General features: G+C 53.6%; 1 long non-coding RNA gene across 1 annotated transcript; it reads right to left on the bottom strand.

Annotated features, from left to right (window-relative positions):
• Positions 1 to 1,295: 1,295 nt before the first annotated feature.
• Positions 1,296 to 19,872, bottom strand: LOC118354863 (uncharacterized). The gene is made up of 3 exons (XR_004816205.2): positions 19,711 to 19,872; positions 9,383 to 9,587; positions 1,296 to 8,660 (listed from the first exon to the last, which is right to left on the bottom strand). It is a non-coding gene; the product is annotated as an uncharacterized LOC118354863 (long non-coding RNA).
• Positions 19,873 to 26,818: the final 6,946 nt, after the last annotated feature.

The following is a 26,818-nucleotide window of genomic DNA, read 5'->3' on the forward strand; positions in this document are numbered from 1 at the left end:
TTAAACCTGTGCTCCTCGGAAGGAAGGCTCAGAACCCTGCATTCGCTGCACTTCCCAGGGAGGAAGTAGAGAGTTAGAATCCAGGGGATCACTCTGCTGGTTTCTGAAGGCAACACCCAGTCATTCCATGGCTCTGGAGCTATTTCTGAAGATGCCAGACCAAGGCTTCCACAGAAGGGCACTTAACTTGTTCCAAAACTATAATCAGATTTCCCCTGAAATAATAGCCTTGTTCTCCCTGAGCAGGATTGAAGGGCAATTATGAATATGGTCAGAGGCCCTGTATTGCTACCTACTGATCCAGTTATAATCAGGGTAAGGGATCAGAACCCAAACGGTTACCTCAATCCACCCTCCAAATATCAGAGCTCCTAAGAACCTGATTACTTCTCCTGCTGCATCAACCCCACCCCACTGAGCCCAGTAAACTCTTTAAGACTGTATGCAGCTGATTTAGAGCAAGAGACGGTGACCAGGGGTCTGTCTATACGGTGGTGGTGGTGGTGGTGGTGGTGATGGTAGTGGTTGTCATGGTGATGATGGTGACAGATTAACAACAAAAGTCATGATCATTGCCCTTACTGGTACTTCTACAGCCCTGAACCATGTGCTACCGCCATCTCATTACTTTTCTTACCCTTCCCAAGGCCTCCATCCCCAGGCTCTTAAGGAGCTTGTATTCCTAATCCATGGTTGCCCCCATGAGCTGATCTCACAGTGTCCCCCACAGAGCTGGGCAATGCAGAAAGCAAATCTTAATCTTGCTGCCTCCTAGGCATATGACTCCAGGAAGTGACGTCTGTTTCCTCATCCGTGAAGTGGGGTTACACGGACCCTGTCTTATGGGGTTAGTGTAACAATTACATGGATGATGGACACAAGTGCTGAGGCAGGTACACCTGACAGGTGCCGGGGAGTTTCTCTTCCCCTGGTCCTGCTGCCCACACAACCATGGGCAGTCATCCTGTTGTCAATGAGATTATAAGAACACCTGCTATAGAAACTTGCAAATCACTCTACAGCCATGCTCTCCAGACTTTGCCAACGTAAGAGTCACTTGTGGAGCTCTAAAAACTCCAAAAACCTGGCCCATGCCCCAGGAAAATTGAAGCAGAACCTCCAGGGATGGGTCAGTGGGTTTATAAACATCCCAGGTGGTTCCAGTGTGCAGACCTGTTCTAGGTCAGCGCCACGCAGTAGACATGTGAGGTCTCTGCGGTCGCAGAGACAGGCGTAAAAAGAGGTGAAACAAATTCATTTTCGTAATGTATTTTATTTTACTCAATGTAGCCAAATGTTATCCTTTTAACGAGTAATCCAATATTGAGAAATTATTAGAATATTTTTACATTAGTTTCTTTTTTTATGAAGTATTTGAAATCAGCTGCATATTTTAGAGCACATCTCACTTCAGTCTCACACATTTCAAGTGACAAGTGGGTAGCGTAATGTGTACACACACCTGGCAAGACGGGCAGTCCCCACTCCACAGTTGAGGGGACTGAGACACAAAGATGTGAAGGGACTAGCCCAGGCCCCACAGAGTCACACCTAGGTGTCCCGGTGCGGCCTGGCGCCCCCCTCCTCCGACAGCCAGCACCGGGTGGTTCCTGGCTCCATGTCCTGTCTGGGGACTGCCCCAAAATGTGGGAGAGCAAGCCCCCTGGTTCCCATGGTCCAGAGACTGAACCAGCCACCAAGTGGGGTCTCCGAGGGCCATGCCCCTCACCGGGATGATTTCTCAATGGCCATAGTCACCCCTCCAGCCACACCTTACTCGGCATGGTGCCCAGGAAACAACAGGGCATGAGTGGGATTGCAGAAGCCAGGGGATGTCTCCAGAAACCTCTAACCACAGCCCATCTGTAGAACTGAAATTTCCAGGGATCCCAGCATCATGGCCACTGGGCAGAGGCCACTCCATTCCCACAACCCATACGTCCCCTCCCAATGACTTTCTTTAACAGAACCCCTTTCAGGTTCTAGGGGACTCTTGGTAGCCTGCCCAGCCACCGCCCTCACTGTGTTAATTCTTCTATGGTTGGGGATAATATGGATTGTGTATACGAGTCTCTCCTCCACCAAAGGGCCCCTCCAGCAGGAGACCTGCCTTCCCACTACATCCTCGCACCCAAGAAGGCCTGGCGCCCAGCTGCTCCACAGACACCCAGCAAACTAATCCACTCCTCAGTTCCCAGCTTCGGGAAACTGGGAAGGTCAGTGTGGCTTCTAAAGACACCTCACTTAGGGCAGGGGATGACTCGGCCACAGGTTTAAGGGAGAGAAAGCCAGTACATCACTTCTGGCATCAGATTTGCGGGCTGGTTTCCATTGCTCGGAGGTGGCAAGATGTGTCACCTCCACAGATTCCATACAGTAATGAGCCATTCAGGAAAAAGGACTTAGCTCCCCACCCGAGGCGGCTCCCAAGTGGAGGGGAAGAGAGATTTCTTCTTTCTGTAGCATCGAGCTCTTGGGCAGGTTCCAGACGTGTCCCCCCTAAATCTCTTGCTCAGCTTGTCCTGCCGGGGGTCTGCCTCCTGGAGGGCCTGACACACACCACGGGACAACCTGGGTGGCTCCCATGGTGGGTGATTTCCTCTTTCCAGCACCTCCACGGCCAATCCCCAAGCCGGCAGGGCCTAGGCCCCCACACTTTCTCAAGGAAGCTCCTGGAAGCCTTGTCATCCTATTTGCAACTTGAGAAGCACGATCAGCGAATACGTGCCCAACGGTGCTGGTGCTGGGAGAGCTCTGGGCTCCCCGGGGGGCCCCAGGACAGGAGGGGAGCCGGCCCAGGTGCTCGGCAGTGACTCACCTCCACGAGCACGCACCCCAAACCAGAAGCACATTCAAACCAACTTCTTATATAACTCAGCACATTCTTCCTCATCCTTGCGGTCACAGTTTTCTAGAATCCACCAGCAACCTTTTGATTCATCTTCTGGTTTTGATGTGCCTTTCTCTGCCTATGAAAGGGGAAATGGTCAGGAGACCTCAGTGTCTGTTTTGTTTTGTTTCTCTTAATCTTTAGTAATAAAACGGAGGCAGGCCCTGTGGCGCCCAACCCGTCTGCTCCACGAAGGGAGCGCGGATGGGGAGGAAAGGCAGGGAGGAGCCAAAACTCGGGGGGGCGCGAACACTGACTCCCCTGGAGTTCAGGGATGCTGGAAGTTTCGCTGCGTTGTTGTGATCGTTTCTGGTGTTAACTCTCTTCTTCTCGGCCCTTAAACCTGAGCCGTGTGCTTCACCCGTGCGGCCATGCTCCGTCCTCACGGACGTGGCAGGATGTGCCCATTTTACAGATGGGCCTACTGACTCTCAGGGAGCTGGCATTGCCCCCAGGAAAAGGGGAAGAGAGGGGGAGGTCAGGATCGCAGCCTGGGGCCCTGAGTGCTGCCCCAGGGGAGCCCCCCAATGCCCACCATGTGCCAGATGCCCAGCTTCAAATATGAGAACACTTAACCTCTGTCCTCAGAGAGTCACTGACCAGTGAGAAGACGGCCCCCAAACCATCGGTTCCCAGGGATCAGTCCAGGCAGGGTCAGACACTGCCATAGCCACAGCATCGGCTCTGACACGAGCCCACTCCGTGGCCTCAGACAGGCAAGGGCTTCCCTGTCTGGGCCTCAGGATCCTCATATGTGCAGTGAGGTTCTAGGGGCTGGTTCAAAGGGTCTCCACAGCCAGACCCCAGGGTTCAAATCTGGGCCCTGCCGCTCCTCACCAACAGACCTTGACCGGGTTACCGAACCCCCCTGTGCCTCAGTTTCTCCATCTGTAGAATCCGCATAATCAGCCCTATCTGCCTCAGCACTTAAGGATCACTGGCTGTGGTTAATTGTATGTTAAATGAAGGGAGGGAGATGGAGGAGCTCCAGAATGCCCCACGGGCATGTGAGGTCGTGACCCTCCAGTGCCAGTTGCACCTGCTGTTGGAGACTCAGAGCCTGGCTTCCTGGAAGACGGCACCAGCACCGCAGTCACCTCTGGCGGGTTGGTGTGCGGCCAGCCTCGGGTCCAGCTCAGGTGGGGCGCCCCATGGCACAACCGTGAACGTGGTGTGCAGGACAGACGCAGGCCCTTTGCAAAGCCCGTCTCCTTGACTGCCATCGAGGGATACAGCATCCTTCCCACCCACTTTCATAAAATGGGGATGAGAATTCCCGCCTCCTATAGCTGCTGGCAGGTGAGAAAATAATGATTATTATCATCCACAAGGGCAGCTTTACTGAGCGCTCACTATGTGCCAACCGTCGTGGGAAGTGTCTTACACACGAGAGCTCATTCCACCCCCATGGCAACTCTGTAAGGTGGGCACAATTCCTTTCCCCATTTTGCAGATGAAGCTGAGGCACGTGGATCACGTATGAAGTAAGCACGAGCCAGAGCGGCAGGAGGTGGGAAGGTTACTGGCCAGCCGAGTCTTTTCTCCACACCAGCTGCGGAGCAAGGGAGCTACAGCCGGGGACAGGAACCTCCCACTGGGGACCACCCCCCCCCCCCCCCCCGGGGACCTGCCAAGCACTCAGTCACATCCGATGGCCAGTGTAAGGCTCTGGGTTATAACTCTGGAGGTCTCAAACTGTGATGGACGTGATGGCCCCCGGCAGAACCAAATGGGGATTCGGTGTCGGTGTTTTGAGACAGTAACAACCGGCTGGCTTGCGGGGAAACTCCCCCCAATCCTCAGAACAAAGCTCAAGCATGTCCTCGAGCAGCCTCGCCTGATGCCTGCAGGGAAACCCGCTGTAAATGCGCTAAGTGCAAAGGCAGGGGTGGGGTGAAACAAGGAGTCAAGGAAACAGGGGCAGCGACGTAGATAGGAGACCGAGGAGATCTTAAGGCGACAGCACCACCAGTGCTGGATGGCCATTTCCTGGTGATAAAGGGGTCAATGCATTCAGAGAGTAGCGCAAGCCTCTGCCAGCACCACTAACAGAGTTTCAAAATACATGAAGAAGCCCGATGGAACCACGGGGGAGGTGAACACCTCCTCTGACGGGGCCAGGGCAGTGCCTCAGAGATCAGGGCAGCAGAAGACAGAGCCAGGGAGTGGCAGGGTCCCAACGGGGACTCTGGGCGGGAGACAAAGGGTGGGAAGCAAGAGCTAGCGTGGAGGTGAAAGGCGGGCATTCCTCACCTCCCACCAGTTTGGGGAGGGAGGGAGAGCCAGGGGCTGGCCATGATGTTGCAGTGTGGAGTCTGGGTAACAAAAATGAGCTGGAACCACTAATAAAAAGACCAGAGGAGTCCCGGGGAGGGCATGATGCTGACTGCAGTTGCGGGAGGACGTGCAGTCATGTGGCCGGAAGATCACGCAGGGAGATGTTTCTGGGCAGGCAGTGAGGCAGCGCAAGGAGAGGTGGGGCTGGCAGCAGCCGAAGAGGTTACACCCCGACACCGGTGGTGCTACCGTCCCACAGGCGCCCCCTGAGAAAGGGCACTGGCTTCTGTGTCTGCCCGGCCCCTTGGTGGAAACACATCCCCTCATCCAGATACTTATCCAGCACGTAGTCGGTCCCCTTAGATGTTTGTTGAGTGAATAAACAGACCAGAGGTCCACAGTTCTGCTTAGGGATCTCAGAAGGCATGAAACCCAATTCTGAGAGAGTGTGTGTGTGTGTGTGTGTGTGTGTGTGTGTGTGTCAATAAGCCACAAGTAGAAAAATGTGGGAAACATGAAGTCCCCCAACACACAGTGGAACTGACCCTCCAGGCTTCTCAAACGAATGACCCAGAACAAAACTGGAGCATCAGAGTATCTTCCAGCCAGACTCAATATTTCAGACTGACTCAGCTTGATGAGAGTGGTTGCTACGATTCCAACAAAGACTGGAACATGCTTTCTGCTTCATCTAGAACAACCTTCAGACTCGGTCCAGGAGCGAGAGGCCAGTGGGGAGGGGATCGCTGTGCTCCAGGACCCCAGGTAAGTCCAGCGTCGGCCCCTGGGGAGGATGTGTGAGGCAGAGGCAGGAGAGGCCGGGACCCCTCCTGGCAGCTGGCACACAGCGTGTTTGATTCCATGTGGTCCTGCGGTCCACACGCACAGCTGGCCTTGTCTGTTTGCTCACCTGCGGGGTCAGCAGAGCATGGCAGCGCCCCCCTGGGAAGAATGTCCGTGAACGCTTCGATGACTCGCATGTACCAAGGAGCACAAGAAAGCACCTGCCAGCCTAGACCTTTGATGCCAGAGACGTTCACGGCCTCTGACAGCAACCACCAAGGATGGTGTTTTCACTCCATGACATCAATTCTGAAAGGTTAGGAATGTCCCTGGAACATCCCCGAGAGAGCTCACGATGGGTCGATGATCCATGAACGTGCAGTGCTGAATGTAGACAGACCCGGCCCGAGCCCCGCCCCACCAGCTGTCTTCCAGGTGTTCATGAGCCCGTGATGTGGCCTCTCCACGTCCGGTCCTAGGTCTGGCTCTGCCTCTTCTTGCCCACAGGACCCTGAACAGGTGTATGACCCTAAATTCATCATGTCCACATGCACAGTGCCATACCGAGTGCCGCACCAGGAGCGTGACCTCTGCCGCCAGCAGCCCAGCCACAAAGCCAGGCTCTTCTGCTTGTCCACTGGGTGGGAAGCATGGCGGGCATTCCTCTCAAAGTACATCTTTATTTTCTTCTCTGCAAAACGAGGATCCATCACATAGGATTTGGGGAAATGGAAGGAGATAAGCAGGGAATGTGCCTGGTGCAGGGACCGCCTTCACCACCTTCACCCTCCAGTAGTGTTCGTCCTAGAAGCTGCTCCCCATAGCTGCCCCCCCACACAAGTGTGCTCAAGCCAGAGAGAGTGACCCAGTGCCCTCCGCACACCCACCCAACACTACGTTCACTGTGCATTCCTGACCGGCCCACACTCAGGGAGGCCCGGAAGTCAGCTTCTCGAGAAAGAGCGGCTGAAATGGGTACACCGCCGAAACAATCACCAAAGTCCAGGAGCTGTTCAAGAAAGGGCACATAGCCCAGCCATTAATGAAAGCTACTACAAAACCTTATTTCTGAGCTTTCTGGCACACACAGTGAGAAGGGAAGGTGACACTCTTGCTGGTACAAGAGGCATCGTGACTTAGCAGGGGCCTCACTCCTCCCTTGGACAGGACTCGAGAAGAAATCAGTCAGGCTTTCCTATAAGCGACCTCGGAAAGCCTCAAGGTGATGCCTTAGAGGGTACATCGGCCAGGGAGGACAGAGGGACAGACAGGCTGGTGGGACGGGGTCGGTGGCACCCATTCAGCACAGCTATGGAACGTAGCATAGGACTGGGAAGTTTCTGAGTGTGAAAGAGGCCCTACTTGTAATGATAGCAACACGGGCATAAACCAGGACTGCCCCATGCAGACTAGGGCTGTGGCCACCAGCGGCCGCTTCTTCCATCACCCCATGGTCAGTACGGGGCGGGGGAGTGGGGGGAGCATAGCATTTTAAGGGCTAGGGCTGTAAAGTAATTATGTTCACGTGTGTGACTTTTCAGTGATTTAACCTAATGCCAATACCTAATATTTGTATGACCGATTAACACACCAGGGTTGGCAGGGCTCTTGGGCTGCGGACAATGCCAGGTCGGCCGCCATCCTCATTCCAGAGCATTCCTTCTGGCTCACAATCCCATACCTACTTACAGGGGTGGCCTGTCCACCTTCTCTTCGACAAGAGTTCATCAAGCTCCCTTTTTGCTTTGGCTGCCAGGAAGCTCAGAGCTGAGTTTTGTGCTCAGCATCTACTCTTTTCCTCTCACTGGCCTTCTTCTCATTCTGCTTCCATGACCCACATGTCTCCTCTCGCTCTCCAGAGTCCCCAGCTCAGAGGTCCTCTGACTCCAGACATGCTTTCTTCCTGTTGCGTGGAGGCTCAGAGACTCACCCCTGCCCCTTGGCCTCAGTGGGGCCTTCATTTCTCTCCCTTCCTGCTGTGGCCCCTTTTGCGTCCAGCTGACGCTCCACGAGTTATAACTTGGGCCACAATCCTGACGATGCTCTGGGCCCCCCAGGATTCCAAGGACGCTGGACGTGATTGTCTCTGCGGGGCGCAGCTGAAGTGCTCTTGTGAACCTGAGTATTTTTCCTACTTTAGCTCCTGTCTGGGGCGGTGGGTGGTAAAGCACACAGAGTTCCACCTTCCTCTGGAAAAAAAAAAAAAAAATCAGAAAGAATCTTCTCTTTTAAGGAAAGGTGGGTGGCTTCTGAGTGGGAGCCAGCAAGGCTAAGGGATACAGAGAAGTGTTTCAGAGAAGATTCGCTTTGATTTCCTTTTCACTGTTCCCACGTGCTTGCCGGGAGAAAGAGCCTTCCCTGTGTGACTGGCGACTTAGCCTACAGATGTTTTTAACACCTTTTATGTTTCTCGGTTGTTCTGAGAGCTCTGGAACCATTTTGGGTGATTGTATGTCCCAAATAGTTACAGTGAAATGAATTAGTTTTAGACGGTGGCTTTGATGTAAAGCCTCCCGTTGGCGTGGCGTGTCCTCAATGCCCGGACAGCCTCCACGCGTGCTCACAATGTGACGATGGGCGTCCGGCCGACCCGGGCCACTGCGGGTGTTCTTACGAAGTCATGATGTGCTTTTAAGTTTCGCTCGTTTTAGTTTTCCTGAAAACGCAAACCTGATGTGACTTTTTCCGCTGTTGAGGCAGGATGGGTCCCCTAAAGTGAGAGAGGATGACAAAGGGAAGATGGGGCACAGTCACCGGCATGTGGGGGTCCTCAGGCACCGCTGTGTCCACCCCTCCCTTTGGAAATGGAAGGCCGAGGCCGAGAGATGGAGCCAGAAAGAGAGCCCGCGGTCCTTGGTCCTGGTCTGAACTGATGCTGGGGGCACCCCGAGCATCACCCCCACCTGCTGGCCAGGGCTTCCATCCTGCTCGTATCAGACCCCCGGGAGCATCGTTTCGTTTCTCTCCCCAGTGTCTCAGTTCTGGTGTAAAATTAGCTCAGCCGTGAGTTTCAGGAGTAAGTACCCCGCAGCCCCATCGGCGGCAAGAAAAAGAAACCAGCAGGGACTTTCCTCCTTTCCTGCCAGCCAGGGCTGGGCCCCTGGCCATGCAGGGCTGCAGGGGACAGCGTGGGGAAGGACGGGGGGGACTCAGCTGTCAGCTGGGATGCCCAGGAAGCAGGAGACAAGTCCTGGGCCCTGTCCACCCCATTGCCTCACGCCCGGGGCCACCATTCCAGCACACCCCACATGTATCCTGCACTCTGAAGTGTCCCTGTAAACTCCCCTGATTGCTTTAGGGGCACCCACTCCTGACCTGGCCTCACAGGGCAGCACGGGCACAGATCATGCACACAGGCCTCCATGAATGGCACACACGGTACGTGATCGCCTCCAGAAGCCCCCCTCGTGCCCCCTCCCGGTTACCACTCACCCCTCAGGGGTCATCTTGGCCTTGCGTTCGGTAACATAGATCCATTTTTCTGGTTTGAACTTGTGTAGATGAAGTCACGGCGTGGACTGTCCGTGTCTGGTTTGCTTGTTCATCCGTATTGTTCAGTGTAGCTGTGAGGGGTTCACTGTCTTTGCTCTGCAAATACACCAGAGTGTGCAAGGTCACCCCAGGGATGTTCCCATTCCTATAGGTTAAAAAAACAGTAAAACAATGGTAATTTTGTACGATTCCACCTTGTAGTTACCTATGAGTTTTCTACCTGGTGAACATAGGGGATAGTACTCTCTTCCCAGTTCATTTTTTTAAAACTCAGCATGACGTTTTTAAATTCATCTGTGCCGCTGCCCATAAGTCCAGCCTGGAGGCAGCACAGCCCCGCGCCTCCTGCACACACAACATGGCCCTTACACATCACCATCCCCGTCCCCCAAGGACCCTTGGTAGGAATCTGTTGGGGATGTAAGTCCACGAGTGGAATCTTAGAGTTATTGGCATATTTCTGGGAGGCCACATCTGGGAAGACACCCACCCCATGGATACCCTGTAGCCCGAGAGGCAGCAAATGGACTCAGTGGGGAGCAAACAGGGCATAATTTGAAGGCAGGGAGAATTGGAAGGAGGGGGTGCCATGACCCGCCAGCAGGGGGTGCTACCTCCTTTTGGATCCTGAGGCCCCAAGGGTTGGGGAGCCCCTCTGATGGCAATCCGGGTGCCCCAGCCACCCCTGTGCCTTCTCGGTGACGCCACACATGAGCTGGCCTGACTCCCAGGGGTCGGCCACTGGCAACGGGGCACCAGTGGGCCAGTGGGGGATTGCTGGAGTGTGCCTGCCTGCAGGAAGGGGTCCTGCCCAGATGCCCTCCTCTGCCATCACTTAACCATCGGGAAAGGAAGGCAGAAAGCAAGGAGCCACCCTCGGGGCCCGGCTCAGTGCCTGAGAGGTCAGGGGTCCCCCCCAGGAGCCAGGCTGCCAGCCATCAGCCGCTGGCATCTTGCCGAAGCTTGTTCCCCCCACTGCGGCCCTGCCTGGCCTCTGCGCCTTGTACTGCAAGGATAAGAAGGAAAGTAAAAATGAAAGAAATGGGAGCAGATCCTGAGAGCAGAGTCCGGTGGCAAGGCAATGCACCCACAGGTCAGGGCCGGCCGTGCCCTTACCGTACACCACCTGTGAACCTCAGCACGTCTCTCTGGCCTTGATGACAGCCCTGGGCTCAGGAACTGGAGGACACTCCTGCCTTTGCACCTCCTCCCATGATAACTGGTCCCATCTGTGCCCTGGGGCTCATCTGCCCACCAGCATTCAGTGGGCACCTGCTGCATGCAGGGTACGTGTGCAAGAACCAAGGGGCAGTGGGGCCCCATTCACAAAGGCTTCCAGCAGGACCCACCCAGCCACGGGCGTTCAAGGAAGACACCCACCACAGAGCACCACGCTACTGATTCTGCAACTCGATTTTGGCATCTCTGCATTTTAAAAAGATAAACCAACAGTATCAACCAAACTGAAAGCGGCCCAGCCCCTAACAGTCGGTGGACAGGACGCAGAAACCCCCCCCTCCCCCGGGGAACAGCTGCTCCGTCTCCCTCCAGGGCTCCTTTCCTCCCACACGTGGTCCTAAAGCAACTCTTTCTCAGCCCACGAGTGCTCGGGCCGTGTCTGAAGCCACAGCAGCGACCACCTGAGCCTGGCATCTACCTAGGCACCTCCGTCCGGGGCACCTTCCTAGGCTCCCATCCCACAGGCGAGCAAGCGGAGACTCAATGAGGTCTGCAAACAACTCAAGGTCACCCAGATAACTGGGGCAGAGAATGGGGCGGGGGGGGCAATGCAGGCTGTCTGGGGCTAGAGCACCCCAAAATCCCCATGCTTCACTGCTGGATATGCAGCCTGCTAGCAGACCAGATGGAGCAGCCTCATGGGTCATGAGGCATCTGGGGCCCTGGACAAGGTTCCAGAAATGGAAGATTTTCCTCCAGTGGGTTCCAGTGGCTTTGAGGGGTCACACCCCGCGACTATGGTACTTTAACACTGGGAATGGGCAGCAGTCCCAGGAGAGCTTCACGACAACTCTGTGTCCAGTTAGAGATACTTGTCTGGCTTTCTTTTTCACTTTCCTTCTGTTTTGGGTTTTGGGGGTTTTTTCTTTTTTTTTTTTTTTTTTTTTTTTTTTTTAATTCCCCAGCCTGTGTTCTATTTGCATGTTTCTCCTCTTCCTCCCCGGCTTCGTGTTTCCCTGTGCTTTCCAGGCTTTCCGCCCAGACCCAATTACGTGTGAATTAAAGACATGCTGCTTTATGCCCCCCAAGAAACAAGCGTGTGCCACGCCTCCCCACGGGCCGAGGGAGAAAGGAACTACCCGAGTAATTCAAGCCCACGGTCAGTGTGGCTCAAGCCGCATCCTTTTCTAAGCATATCTTCAAAGCAGACATGACCTCAAAGAAAATTCTTTGAAAACATGCCTCCATTTCAGAGTGAAAGCATGAGCAAGTCTGAGTGCCGTGGGTTGGGGCGGCGGTGGGGGGGGGGGGGTGGGAGCCCCTGCTGGTGGCATTCCAGATGAGGGAGGAAACGGAGACCAGAGTGGTTAGTACTGTTCCCCAGGCCGCACAGCTGTGGCCGGGGCCATGGTGGACCACGCAGCTGCAGGGGGTGATAGTGAGGATGCAACAGCCCCCCTGTCCCCGCAGGAGGGGGGCTCCCTGCCCACCCCCGTCCTCCTTGAGGGCTGTGAACACCACATGCGCCACCCTGTCCCAACTGTGGACCCCAACACAAAGCCCCCGTGGTGTGAAGGAGCAAGGTTTTGTCCCAGCTCCACCAACCACACCGCGGCTAAGCACCAATGGCACTCACAAAGGTCACTTCCTCTCCAGGTCTTTGTCCCCACCTGTAAGACAAGCGGGCCAGTCAAGACCACGAACAGTGACTCAACGTTCATTCAGGACTGGTCGTCTGCCCGATGGAAGCCCTTTCCCTGTGCTCGTTCCTTGAATCCTCCCAGGAGCCCTGGACCGATAAGCACTTGGGGGCAGAGCACGGTCCAGCCATCTGCCAGAGTGACGTGGTGACTGGGAACCTGACGCCAGACCCCGGGGACACACAATCCACCGTCTGCTTCCAGAAGGCTTTAGCAGCCCCCCTGGCTCCACGTCCCACTCCCAGCTTGAACGGGTCCAGCACAAGTTGGAACGTCCATGGCGCGTCACCTCCCCGCCAGGGCCAAACGTCACAGTGTTTGTGCCAAAGGTCTGCATCTGCTGGTCTACAAGCAAGATATTTGGCACAAACTGGCTTCCTTGGCACTCAAGATGGTAGACGAGGAGAGAGAAGGCTCGGAAGATAGGGCTCCACATCGGATGGCTGTCAGCTCCTGGCCAGGGCAGAGCGCAGAAGGCCTCCACCCCTTCTTCGAGAAGCCAACAACCACACCTTCCCGCAGGGAGCCCCCACTCCTGGAACAGCTCAGCATCAGGAAAGCCACACCCGCATTAATCCTCACAGCTCCCTGGTGCCCGGGAGGCTGTAATCGTCCCCATGTCCCTCATGAGGAAACCAAGGCACCCAGAGGATCGGGGGTAGCTCCCATGGCTGGGAAGTCTGGGGCCTGGAAGGTGAGCCCCATGGTGAGGCTCTAGGGCCCAGGTGCGGGACCACCACACCACGGCCAAGCACCCAGTGCCCACCTGGTACGCCAGGAGCTGCGTCCACATGGGCCATTCACCTGTCCTGCGTGCAGCCGCTGCACCGGGACACCCAGGGCCAGAGTCAGGGAGGTGGGCGGCCTCTCTCCCCAGGTCCAGGGGGTGGCAGCCTCAAGGGGTGACAAGACCACCCCACGCAGCCTCGCTCTGTGTGCCGGCTGCAGAAAGTAAACTCTAAGCGGCTGCACCCTGGACACCAGGAAGGAAAACCACTCGCTCCGCCGCCCTTCCATTGGGCCAGGAGGCCCTGACCAGCGAGCAGCAAGCAGTAGGCTGGAGGGACAGGCATCTCCTGCAACCCCTGGGGCGTCCCACTTACAGATTTAAGCCTCTCCCAGAGGTAAAGTCCTCAGGAATGCTCTGGAGTCAGCAGACGGTACAAGACCCCAGACACGGGTGGACAATGTTTCTACCCCACTAGAGACATTTGGGGGGAGGGCCTTGGAGCCTGGCACACATGCGCCCGGTGGTTCGCCATCCCAGAGTGGCTTCAGCACCTGAGCGTGAGTCCCAGAGCCCGAGATACTCTCAGGCCCCAGAAGAGGCCTCACTGCCAAGTCACCGAAGGGTTTGGAAGCTCCAAGGGGGGCCCACTTGCAGGACAAACACGGGAGAGAGGAAGTGGCCACTCTGCTGAGGCCACGCTGGCCTGGGTGCCTCCGGCTGTCACCCTCCCCAGAGGCAGGAGAGTGGAGCATTAGAGCCTCAGCCCTGCATCCAGGCTTGCTAGCTCTGCTCCGTTGCTGAGCAGCTTCAGGAAAATGACTTCACCTCTCTGGACAAAGGGGTTAAGAGCCGCTCTTACCTCTCCTACCTCATAGGCTCGTGGGTTACATGGCCTGCTGCCACAAAGTGCTCAGAACAAGGACTCGGCACATAGTAAGAGCTCAATAAATTAGTTATTCTGTTACTATTGCCTGTCCCTCCCAAACAGTAGCAGCCCAGGATCCACGCTGGGGCCCCACCCAGGGCCTCCCTGGCTGTCCTTGGAGAAGAGGCCACCCAAGAGACAGCATGAGGCACGGAGCCTGGAAGACGATAGGAGCCAGTCACTGGCCTCCACGGGCGCACACGCGCACACACATGCCCACGTGCACACCTGTACACGCATATCCACATGTGCACACCCAGGCACGCTGGCAGCTGCCTCTCCTCTCCTCTGCTCCAGCGTGAGTGGGGCAGGGCAGGGCAGAGCCCTATTGCTCAATGCCAGGACCGCGCTTGGGTCTCAACGGTCAGGGACCCGGCTGTCGGAGCCCGCGGGGCCTTGCAATCAGGCCTTTGTGGGCCACGGGCTTTTAATATTTTTAGAGAAGTTGGGTTTCTGCCAAGTTCCTCTGCTTCAGATTCTTCCTGGGTTGGTGGGCTCCTGCCCACTGAAGCCTGTCGGCTGCTCTGGGGGCTCGGAGGGATCACAGGGGCCCCCACAGCTGCTGAGTCAGCCTCCAGCCCTCACAGGGGGCTGCCTGGCCAGCCGGGGTGACCAGGCCACCCAGCACCCCCCATCCCGCAAACTCAGACCAGGGCTCTGGGAGGCACTGTGTTTTCTCTCCACCCCCTACCCTCAGCTTCTTGTTTTCTGGTTTTGTACCCTCTGCCTTTTTTATGTGAAAGATCTGGCTCCGACCAGCTAGTGAGCCAAGGGGCACATTCATTTCACCCCTCAGTGAGTGAAAGGGTACCTCTTCTTCTGGGTACGAAGAGGCAGCGGTTGGTGGACACCAGCAGAAGCCCACTGGGGCAGTTGTCCTTTGTTTTGTTGTTTGCTCAGAGAGACGTGGGCAAAAGTCATTTTCCAACATCCACTAGCTCATAATCCAAAAATCAGCCCCCAGACTGGCTGAGCACAGGGCCGTCTGCAGCACAACACGTGGCCAGAACACGGGATCTCGTGGCCCAGGATCAGGCCGGCAGTCAAGAGACTCAAAGACGCATGTGCATGTGACCAGGAGCAGCTGAGGGCAGGTGCCACATTTCGAGGGGTCAGCCCCTGGAACGTGGGGACACTGGGTGACAGTGGACTCAGCCTGCTCTGGGAGGGGCACTGGGTTACAAAGCAGAGATTTAGGTTGGAAAAATCATCTTCTTATCCATTCTTCAGGACTATCCTGTTGCTGCAGTAACACCTGAGCACAGATTCAGCAGGTTAAAACAATGCAAATCTATTATGTCACAGTTCTGGGGCCTACAGGTCTGACACAGTCTTGTTGGGCTAACATCAGGGTGTCTGCAGGGCTGTGTTCCTTCTGAAGGCTCCAAGGAAGAATCCGTTCCTGTGGCTTTCCCAGCTTCTGGAACCGCCTGCATTTCTTGTTGCCCTATAGCAGCTTTTCACCTTCAAAGCCAACAGAGTGGCAGCTTCTAGGCTCTCTGCCGCTGCTCTGTCCTCACATCTTTCTGACTCTGACTCTCCGACCTCCCTCTTACAGAGACTCTTATGGTTCCACTGAGCCCACCTGGGTAATCAGAATAACCTCCTCACCTCAAGATCCTTAACATAATCACATCTGCAAAGTCCTTTTGCCATGAAGGTCACACACCCCAGGTTCCTTAGGGTAAGGAGTCATTGCTCTGCCAACCACACTAACTTTGGGCATCTCCTCCCTTATCTGGGAAATGGTGGTGATGATGGTGATAATAATACTGATGATGGCAATGGCAGTGATGGTAATGATGGTGATAATAGTGATGGTGGTGACCATGATGATGACGATGGTGGTGATGGTGATGGTGGTGATGATGGTGGTAATGGTGGTGATGGTGATGGTAACAATGATGGTGGTGATCATGATGTGATGGTAGTGATGGTGATTATGGTGGTAATGATGGTGGTGATCATGATGTGCTGATGGTGATGACAATGATGGCAATGATGGTGGTGGTGATGATGATGATGGTGATGGTACCCACTCTCAAAGGGCTATTGGAGGATTTAACTGGTTCATATTTACAGCTCATACAGTCACACTGAGCACAGAGTAAGCATTCTTTGTGTTTGTCAAATATAAAATAGGGAAGTTTCCACATGTAGCTTTAGCTGTGTCCCTTCTAGGTATCTGACTTGATCTAGAACATGTTGATTCTTCACAAGCCACTTGCCCTTCTATATTCATCTCTTTGGTCACTGGCTTCCATCTCTCTGTCCAGAACATTGGCCATACATGTCTCTTTGTTCACCCAGTACCCAGAACAAAGCCTAGCAGCTAGTAAGCTCTCTTGGGGCTTGGTGGTAAATAGGTATTGAAACCAAGGCTTCCAGCTATCAGTCTTCAACTAGCAAACACTTACTGGGCCCTCCCATGGACCAGGCATCATGCAGAGTGCACACATCAAGGTGAAACAGCACAGAGAGCAATTAGCAGATCTTTAGGACACACTGTGGTGCATGCAAGTGGAGCCATTCTCAGATGCAGTGAGCGCTTGGCAGCTCCAGTGCTGCTGGCCCGGAGTGCAGTCCCCTGCCATCCTATCACAGCCACATGTCAGCCCTGTACATTAGTGGGTGCTAGGATTCCTGTCCCATTTTAAAGACGCAGAAACTAAAGCTCAGAAAGATTGCTCAGACTGCCCAGGTCACACAGCCAGCATGCAGTACAGCTCCCTGGTCTCCAGTCAGCCTCTCGGCTCCTCTCCAATCTTGGGGGTGGGAGTGACACTATCACAATGAGGCAGAGAAAGCATCCCTCCCATTTGGATGCCATATTCAACAGTAGTTAGCATTGTCTCTACAAGGTCAGGGAGGAGTTCATGTTAGGAGCCCTCCCAACAGATCCTGCACGAAGGTACCGAAATGCCCTGCACCCACCACTGACAAACCCTACTGAGATTAGGAGTCCACAGCTCAGTGTCAACCTGTCCAAGCAGGAGAGAAAAGGCAGTGGTGGTGGACTGAATAAATCACAGGAGAGAGCTCCCAGGGAGGCGCTGTGATCACCAGGACAGGCCTTAGACACCCGGGGAGACAAACCTAAATTCAGAGGAACCAGCCTGACCATGGCCCTCATGTCCTTGCTAAGTAACAAATCATGACTCTGTCTATTCCTGCCTCACCTTCATTGTCCTCAGTGGTGAGAAGCTGTGACAATGGAGGAAGTGGTGGGAGGATTGTGTCCCTTCTTAATCAAAATGCAAAAACTCTCCTTTAAATAAATTCCAGCCTTTGCAGGAGTGCACCCCGGGGGTCCAGCATCGGGTGGTGCTGGGAGCTATGTGTTGTGACATCCCCAGGGTGGGTCGGGCTCTTGGGGTTCAGGGGTGGTTTTTCAGATCGCCCTTGAAAACTCTGGCTGAGCCTCCTTCTTTCATAATGTGGCTCAGAACATTCCCACAAACCGTCACAAAGTATTTTAGGCGACACATTTCTATAACTGTAATGCTCTTTAAAACAATTTTTTTTCAGTTTTGCCCTTTTGCAAAATAACTGTTTTTATACCGATTCAGAAGCTCTTTCTGTCAGAACTGTTCTTGGCCAGAATTGCTCTGCAGTATGGCATGAAAGAGAGAGTGAAGACAAGGTCACAGGTCCTCAGTGTCTAACCCAGGCTTCGTGCTGTGGGGACCTGTGCCTCGCAGACTTCATGCTGAGCATCCCCTGCAGGGAAATGCAAGGATGTACAACCCTCACCTTCTCTGCAGCAGGAAAAGGCATCACATTTTGAAAGCAACCAGAAATACAAGGCATCCCTCTGATACCCTACAGCAGACATGGGGCTGGTCCAGAGCAAACCACTTGCAAGTTCACATCAGTGCGAAAAGCATCCACTCAGATGCTAAACATTCCTTCCCGTGCAAAATCCAGACACCACAAGATGCAGGGCAGTACGTGTGGTATAATCGGGGTTTTTTTTTAAGATTTTATTTTATTTTTTCATGAGAGACACAGAGAGAGAGAGAGAGAGAGAGGCAGAGACAGGCAGAGGGAGAAGCAGGCTCCATGCACGGAGCCTGACATGGGACTCGATTTTTATAAAAACAAAACACACACTTGCACCTGGGAAGGATGCTCCAGCAACCCACTAGCATCACCTGCCTGTTGGCTGAGAAATTTGAGGAAGGGGGAGGCTTCCATTCTACTTTCCACATTTCTCTATTGTTTCAATTTTTCGACCAAACCCTAATATTTCTTGTGTGTACTTCTGATATTAGTACGTACGTTTTCCTTAAAAAACGATAAAGGGTAATATCATTGTACACCTAGGACATTGAGGCACTTAGATGCTAAATGTCCTACAGAAATGCTAAGCGGCAGAAAAGGTAATTACTGTTTAATTGAGCATTGACTGTGTGCTCAGCAGCATTATAACCACTTCGCATATGTGATCTCATTTGATCCTTAAATAGTTCTTTGAAGTGGGTGCTCTTATTCTGTCTGTGGGTGCTCTTATTATTTTTGGAGGAAGGGATGAGTTCAAATGTTTACCTAGAGACACCCCTCTGCTGCTATACTTTGGAGATGCTCCCTTTTTATGATATACTCTGATTTTTTTTAATCACTGTCACTGTACATCTGTTTACACTTCACCCTGTCAGGGGGGGACCTCAAACAGAGAAGGCCCAGAAAAGTGTTCCTCAAGCCTTTGAAACTCTAGAGACAGCATTCCCAGGACATTCAGTTTCAGGCAGTAGGTGTTTTAGAGTACAGTTTGCATAACATAAAAATCATGGAGTGCAAAGCACAGAAGTAATGTTCTCTGAACCATTCAGAGAAAGTGGATCAGGAGCTTTACTTACAGGAGCAGGTTTTTAGAACTTACAGATCTGGGACGCCAAATGCCATCTGGAAATGTGGTTTGAGAGTATTTGATTCCCCATCATTGGTTTTTGTTTGTGACTTTGTCTTTCTAACTGCTGTTTAGCAATCCAGGTATTTTTGAGAAATGTAACGGCTTGGCTGGCAAGAGATTACACCGCAGACTTTTCAAGGCCAGTGGATCAGGCACTGGAAGCAGGGCTGCCACATACAGTGGTCCAGTTTGTGCACTGCACAAAGCATCTGGCTTTCAAGTGGAGCTAAAAACAAGCTGTATGTGGCCTTCTCTGAAGCAAGGCAGGGGGCTTCTTTTCCTTTACACAAAAGGCACGGCAGTTGGCTTGCCAAACCCTAGGCCCACAGGTCTGTGTTGGAGGAAGGGATGAGTTCCCTTCCACAGGTCTGGTGCCCCAGAGGGGGCACCTTTTTTAACCCATCTTCCCAGCAGGGGTGATTATTTCCAGTTCATGGAGTGCCGTACAGGCTAGCTGGTGCAGGCTAGGACTAGGAGAGCCTGTGGGGTGAGGGAAGGGAGCGGCCAGGCCAGCCCCTCTGTGAAGGTTAAAGGACGAAGCGAGCCCAAGGTGTGGTCTGATAAAGAAATGAGGCTCTCAGGAGCTCCGTTTGCAGTGAGCGTGAGACTTCCCTGAGCCCTCGGCCCTGAGGTCAGCCGGGAACCCTCTGTTACGCGTTGACGGGGGCTGCCAGCAGCTGCGATCTGCTGTTCCCTGCACAGCACACCTGCAGCGTTGCAGTGTGTCTAGGACTGTGGCAGGTTAAGATGGACCCTGCCCCAGCCAGGCTGCTGGCCTCCACCTGGCAAGATTGTAATTCAGTAGCCGTCACACCTGCTTACCTGAAATCCCTTCATCAAGGACCTCAAGGTTGGTCCATCAAGGTTGGTCCTCAGATAAAGGAGAGGCCCCTGTGGTTTTGCTCTCAGGGCGGCGCTGTGCTGATTTAAATCACACGGAGGTGTGAGAGGCTGATACTAGAACTGCTGGGAACCAGGCGTGTCAGGGAGGGGACACACCAAGGCCACATCGAGGACACACACCCGCTGAGGATGGTGGGTGTCGTGGAGGGAGGAGGCGGGGAGAGCAGAGGGGCAGACAGGGCAACACCGTGGGCCGAGCCAGCCTTCTGAGCTCAGCCCTGCTGCCGGTGTTGGCTCACTGAACCAGCACGCACTTGCCCTGGTGTGCCCGTCACCCAGCCCAGGCCGTGAGGATTCGTGTGGAGACACTGGCCCCATCCTCAAGGAGCTTTCATCTCTCAAGTAGAATAAAAATAATGGATATTTATGGGCCGTTCTGTGTTGGGCAGGCCACAGGACATTTGAGCGGCCTGATCTCATGGAACCTCGTGTTAATCCCTGGAGGCTGGTGTTGATTTTAGCCCCATTTAATAGAAGAAGAAGCAGAGGCTCAGAGAGGGGAGGCCACTTTGCCAAGCTCACACAGCCAGGACCCTTGGGCTCCTGTGCCTACACTCATTGACTCAGAGACATCCCTTCAAAGTAATATTTTTCCTATAAAATGTTGTCCAAACATTGGATATTAAGAGGAATAAAGAGGTTTCGAAACTTGTACTGCATAAGGAATTCTGTTGGTTTGAGTAACTCCAAACTATCACTGAACAGAAACTCAACAGTGAATTTTTATGACCAAGGAGTTGGCAGAGAAATATGTGAGAGCGAAGGTCAAAGTGAGTCCACAGAGAAGGAGGACGGTACAGTAAGGAAACAGGTGCAGCAAGTCTGAGCTTGTGTGTTGTAAAACCACCCCTCCAACCTGCTGAAATCCCCCCTGCACGATGAGCAATGGGCATGTCAGGCTGATGCCCCGTGGGCTGTCCCTAAAGGACACCACCCCCGAATCACAGGACAGTGACCAAGACGCTGGTGTTGGAGACTCAGGGTAAGAATGTGCAGGGGATGCCACCTAGAAGGAAGCTGGGTGCGCACTTCGCTCCCCCACATGCCAGTACCAGCAGGAGCACAGCCACAGTGAGGGCTCCCATGGTCACCGTGGTAGTGATTGTCACGGTCATGATCCTGGCAACCAACCACAGAAGGAATCGTTCAACTACCAGCAATAATTGTAGCAGTGACGTACACAGAAGCAGCGGTGGCAGTAAGAGGAGCTGTAATGGCAGCAGTTGTCACAGGAGTAGCAGGAGTAAGAGCAGCGCAGTGTAGTAACAGGAGCAGAAGTAACAGGACGGCAGGGGTGATAGTGGCATTAGCAATGACGACAGCAGACTTCGCAGTGCGTTACTGACAGTCACGGTAGCCACTGTGGAGTGGAGTAATCAAGCAGCAGTACTAGTGGTGGCAGTCGTAGTGGTGATCATGAGCTGAGCTGTAGAAGCAGTGACAGTGGCAGCTGTGGCCATCACAGTGGCCCTCGTAGGTGTCGTCGTGGTAGTGACAGTGACAGCAGTAGTGATGGGAGCAGCAGTCCCTGTAGAAATAGCGATCATAGGGAAGAGGAAAGTGGCACCTGCTGGGGGCTGCGCCAGGTGCATTCATGTATTGAGTCACATCCTCCTCGTGACAGGGTACGGGCTGTGTCCCCATTATACAGATAAGCCAAGGCACCAGCATATTAAGTAACTCACCCAAAGCCACCCCACAAGCATCAAAGGTGGCAAGTGGCCCCAGGAAGTAAGAGGTCTTGACCAGGTGACCACCCCCAGGTTGGAGGACCATGGGACAGTCTAAAGACCTGTGAGCAGTGCTGCTGAAAGCCACACGGGTGACCGGGACCGCCGCCCGCCGTGGAGTCAGTGCCACCGTGGGGCAGCGGGGATGGAATGTCAGATCAAGTCTGTGATAAATCTTGTGTCCCAGGCAGGACCTCTGGGGCCACCTGACTGTCACCCCAACATCTTCTTTCTCCACTGAAGTATTTGCCTTCAATCTTCCGTACATCCTGAGACCATTCAACCTCAGGCACCATTTTTTTTTTTTTTTTTAAAGCTCACTCAAAACTTCCCACAGAATTCCCCATCAAGTGGTATCGAGACCATCTTGCACGTCCCTACTACTCAAAGTGAGGTCCCCCTTGGTGGGGGCAGGTTAGAAATGCCCAGTCTCAAGACCCACCCCTGCAGGTGAGGACTGGCCTCCACCCTGTCCCCTCTGAGCCCTGCAACTCTCGAAGTGCCTGCCTGTTTCCTGGGGCAGATTAAAAAGTGCAAGGTCCCATGTCTGCTCTCAGGTGCCCCCTGAGAGCAGCAGAGCACCCAACCTGGAAAACACTAACTGACCACCCAGCCAGAGTGAGGAGCACCCTCCCCTCTGGTTTTGGTTGAAGGGAAAACAGACACCCTGTGAGAAGCCACATGGCCTCTTCCAGGAAGCCTTTGTGTGTTCCCCAAGACAGGATCTGGCCTCCTCGCCGGAAGCATTTCCCCTGTAGGCTGGTGGTTTCGGCCTGACTCCACATTGGCATCATCTGAGAGGGTTGTTTCAAATACGGACTCCCAGGCCTCTCCCCTGGTCCGCAGGATGAGGGCTTCAGGGGCCAGGGCCTCAGCCTCTGTGTTCATAGCAGCGTCTGCACACACCCTCCTTGCACCCTCCCCAGTGTGCTCCTGCTCTGTGTCTCCTCCCACCCACACCCACCAGGTCGGCCACCTCTGTTGCTGCCTAGCCACTTAGAATGGTTTTCTATTTTTTTTTTTGCATGGTTTTCTATTAATCCACCTTTCCCACTGGGCTGCATGTTCCTAGGAGTCACTGGGTCTTAAGTCCCCATCATAAAATGAAGTCTCGTTAAGTATGTCCATAACGGAATTGAACTGCCAACTGGGATCACAAGCATAAACACCACGGGACCTCCCACCCCCCTTAGCAGAGCCACCTAGGCCTCTGGCTCTCACTGCAAGGGCTAGGTGCTCATCAGGGGGACCCTGACCACCAGCTCTGACCTTGGTCATCAGATTGACCATGGGCACCTGGCTTTCCTTCTACCTTGTTCCTGAGTCTTTTCTCCCCGGCTTGTGCTCCAATTAATGATGACCTGAGTTTCTTGCTTGCTCGTTACACCTAATCCCCTTGCCTGGGGCCCTGATTTCCTCTAGCTACTCCCAGGCGCCCCCCCCCCCTCACACGGGAGTGCAGCTTCCTTGATGTTCTAGAACCTTCCCTCCCGCTATCAGAGTTTCCTACACCAACCAGAGCTGCTTGCACAGCTTCCCCTGTTCCCAAATTCCTTTTAGCTTTGCTCTATCAAGACACTCTTGACTTCCTCTTGACAGGCTTGCACTTTGGCCTGGGATGACCTTCTGTGTGTAGACTCCAGCCTCCTGGCCTGGGTTTCCCCCCCATTCCCCGCATTGCAGCTGTGTCTGTGTTCCGCAACCCTGTGCCCCCAAGTATTCCAGGCTGAAATTTACCCTATACTTAAGCTGAACAAATATTTGTTGACAGATGACAAAATATGTGGATAAATGGTGGATGAAGAGCTGGAGAGATGATGATGATAGATGATAGATAGATAGATAGATAGATAGATAGATAGATAGATAGATAGATAGATGTGGATAAGTCAGCTCAACTATCTCAATCCTAAAAACCCACCACACCTGTGGCAGACATTACTGGATCAGCTCCAAGTGACACCCAGACAGCTGACCCATGTGTGTACGACCAAGGTCTACAGAGACGTACACGAGATGGGCCCCATCCTCATGACACTCAAATCGAGAGCTCGTGGGGCCCTGTGGTCCATGGGAGCACAATGCACAGGCCATGGCCAAACTGAACAGACCCCTGCTCATACCCAGTGCTCCCCTCACAGGCCAAGGTCACTGGTGGGTGGATTCCTTACCTGTAAGATGGGAATGGTGTGCATGGTACTACCTGAGTCAGTTTCCTAGGGCTGCGATAACCAATTACCACTAACTGGGTGGCTTACAGCACCAGAAACTTATTCCCTCCCAGTGGGTGAAGCCAGAAGTCTGAAATCTGTTTCGCTGAGTGAAAATTAAGGTTTCAGTGGGCCTGGCTTCCTCTGGTGGCTCCAGGGCAGATTCCACTTCCTCACCTCCTCCACTTTCTGACACCTGCTGCCTTTTCTCGACTCACACCTCGCTGCTCAGTCTCTGCCTCTGGGATCGTGTGGCTTCTAGCCCTTCTCTGTGTGAAATCCCCCTCTCCCTCCCTCTTTGAGAACACCTGTGATAGCATCTAGGGCCCCCTGCCCCTCCAAGATCACCCAACACACTCTCTGCACCTCAAAAATTGTAATTCAGTCACATCCACAAAGTCCCCCTCAGGCCATAAGGCAACTTCGCAGGTTCAAGGATTAGGACATGGCTGTTTATCGAGGGCCTTTATTCCGCCCACCACACTAGCCCACTGGGATCGATGAAGTCACACCTGGTACAGAGCAACTGCCCGATAGACACGAGCACCGTCCTGGTGCTGGTGCAAGTCAGCAAGGAGACACTGTGTGCTCGTGTGCACTTCTGTGAGTCAGAAAATGGAAGCACCAAGCTCTCCCTCGTCTATTTGGAAAACAGACACATCTGTTGTTTTTCTGGCTGGAGCCACAGACCCTAGCACCACTTCCCTGAAAAGGGCTGGTCGACACAACTTACTGAGAAACCTCATTTGGAGGAACTGTTGCCTCAGTGCTGGAACATAGGCAAAGCTGGAAGCTACCAGTCCCTGCAAGCTTATTCAGAGTCAGGAGAATCTGAAGCTGCCAGTGCTATGCGGGGAGAATAGAACCCACTTCCACACAAGCTGGTGGACGCCAGGAATCCACCCTCCGTGTCAAGACCCTGAAGACCTAGGAGCCTTCCCGGGATGAGGCACTCCAGTTGCAGATTAGAATGCCCATCTGGTTTCTGCCCTGTGTATGACCAAAACAAAAACAAAAACAAAAAACCCACACCAAAACTGAGAGATGTCAGTGGATGAGGAAGACTTGCGGGCTGGGAAAATTGTGTGTGTTTTTCAATGTATTTTGGTCATTTTACAACAACCCCATTAACCTCCCAGAGGCTGGAAGAAATCCACTCTCTGTTCAGATTCAAAGGAATCCCAGTGATGGACACACGACCGGGGAATTTCAGTAGGGCCCGGGTATTCACATCTATGTTAAGTTTCTTTCGTGTGATCATTGCATCAGGTTGCTTGCCCTTTTAGGGACAGTTGTTCCCACTGTCTCTAAAAGTCGATCGCGAAGAAGAGAGCTCGCTCTGAGACGACACTGCTAACGTATCTGTGTGTGTTATGTCAACATGCCTGCAGCTTACTTCCAAACAGATCAACAAATACATAAACGCAGATAGGGGAGGCAAATTCGGGAAGTTGGTGACAGCTGCTGAACGAGGAGACTGGGTAAATATTGGTGTCCGTCACTCGGAACTTCTCTGTGTGTTGGAAAAGTTTTCATAATAAAAGGTTGTGCGGGTGGGGAGCAAAGAAACCTGGCCAAGTGAGGCAGGGTTATTCTGATGGTTTTTCCAAGACTCAACCTGATGGGCAGGAGGACCACCTGAGGTTGAAGGCAAAGCTTCAGGGGGCCCAGCGCCCAACACAGAGGAACGGCAGGGCCCCGGGAGGGTGCTTCCGAGTTTCCAGATGCAGCTCAGATGATCAGATGTCAGCCAAGGGATACGTTAAAGGTTGGTCAGTAGAGGGGCAGGAGGTAGGAGCGGGCTTCTGAGACTTGGGAGTCCCAGATGCAGCTGCTGTGCATCTGCCACATTGGGGGAGTCTCCTCTGACCGCACGCTTTAACACAGAAGAATGAGGAGACCCTGATTTCCAGAGGAAAGAACCCCTCAAGGCTCACAGCACCACGGTCTTTTGGGCTATAATGAACACTGCTCTTGGCCGCCCTTCCACCTGCTATAATTAGTCTAAGCCAATCCGTCCCTCCAGAGGGATTGGCTCAGCACTAGGCACGTGACCCTGAATTGTAAGCCATCAGCCAAGGGGGCTTCCAGGAAGAGGCTCCCCACTTCCAGGAGAGCACCCTGGAAGAGGTGATTTCTTCTTGGTCTGGACTCTGTCACCCGAATGTGATGTCTGGAGCCACTGCCGCTATCTTGTGACCAGCCCAAAGACAGAGAGCCAGCATCCAAGTTGGCAGAACAAGGAGATGGAAAGGACCTGGGCTCTTGAGGACATCTATGAACCATGGGACCAGCCAACCCTGAAGGCTGCCCATAACTTCCAGGTAGGGGAAATACAGATGTCCTTAATTCTGAAGTCTGTTGGATTCCATTTCTCATATTTCCAAAAAAAGAGCAAGAAGCAGTACCCGTGCCAACCTACATGGGACTTTTGCCTGAGTTAGGAAAGGTATCTCTTCCTCCAGAAAGACACCCGGCTTGGGGAGCAGGATGCAGCTGGCTTTCAACACGGAGTTGCCCCTGATTCCAGGAACCCACACCCATGAACAACCCACACAGTGGTCATAGAGGACATCTGGCAAAACCCCCGGTTCCCACCTGCCAGGCCGATACATCTGAAAGCACAAAAAGCTCTCTCCCACTATTTCTGGATGATTCTGGTCTTGGAGAAGTTCAAGGTAGTGCAACAGAGTGGGGGTAGCCCCTACCCTCCAACTCAATCAGCTCTTCATGTCTACTTTGTTGTGAACAATTCTCATTTCCTTGATTCTTACTCAAAGTGCTGTTTTAGCTGCCCCATCACCACTGCTTCCTTTCCCACAGAGTGACCCCTGAGCACCCCCAATGGAAATACTGGAGATGTGGCTGTGGTGTGAGCACCTCTGACCGTGCTCTTCCTTCCGTCTGCCCTCACCCAGTGCAGTGGCGCTGGGGGGATGTCAGGGTGGCCGGCTCAGTTTCTAACAGACCCCACCTGCTCTTGGCTCAGCTGAGGACTCAAAGGTGGTTGGATACAAATTTCCTATGAAATGTCCTCAGGAGCCAGATGTTTCCAAAGTGGATCTGAGCCTCTGCCTGCTGGCCTCC

Source organism: Canis lupus, chromosome 5 (genome assembly GCF_003254725.2).
Source record: "Canis lupus dingo isolate Sandy chromosome 5, ASM325472v2, whole genome shotgun sequence".
NCBI lineage: Eukaryota > Metazoa > Chordata > Mammalia > Carnivora > Canidae > Canis > Canis lupus.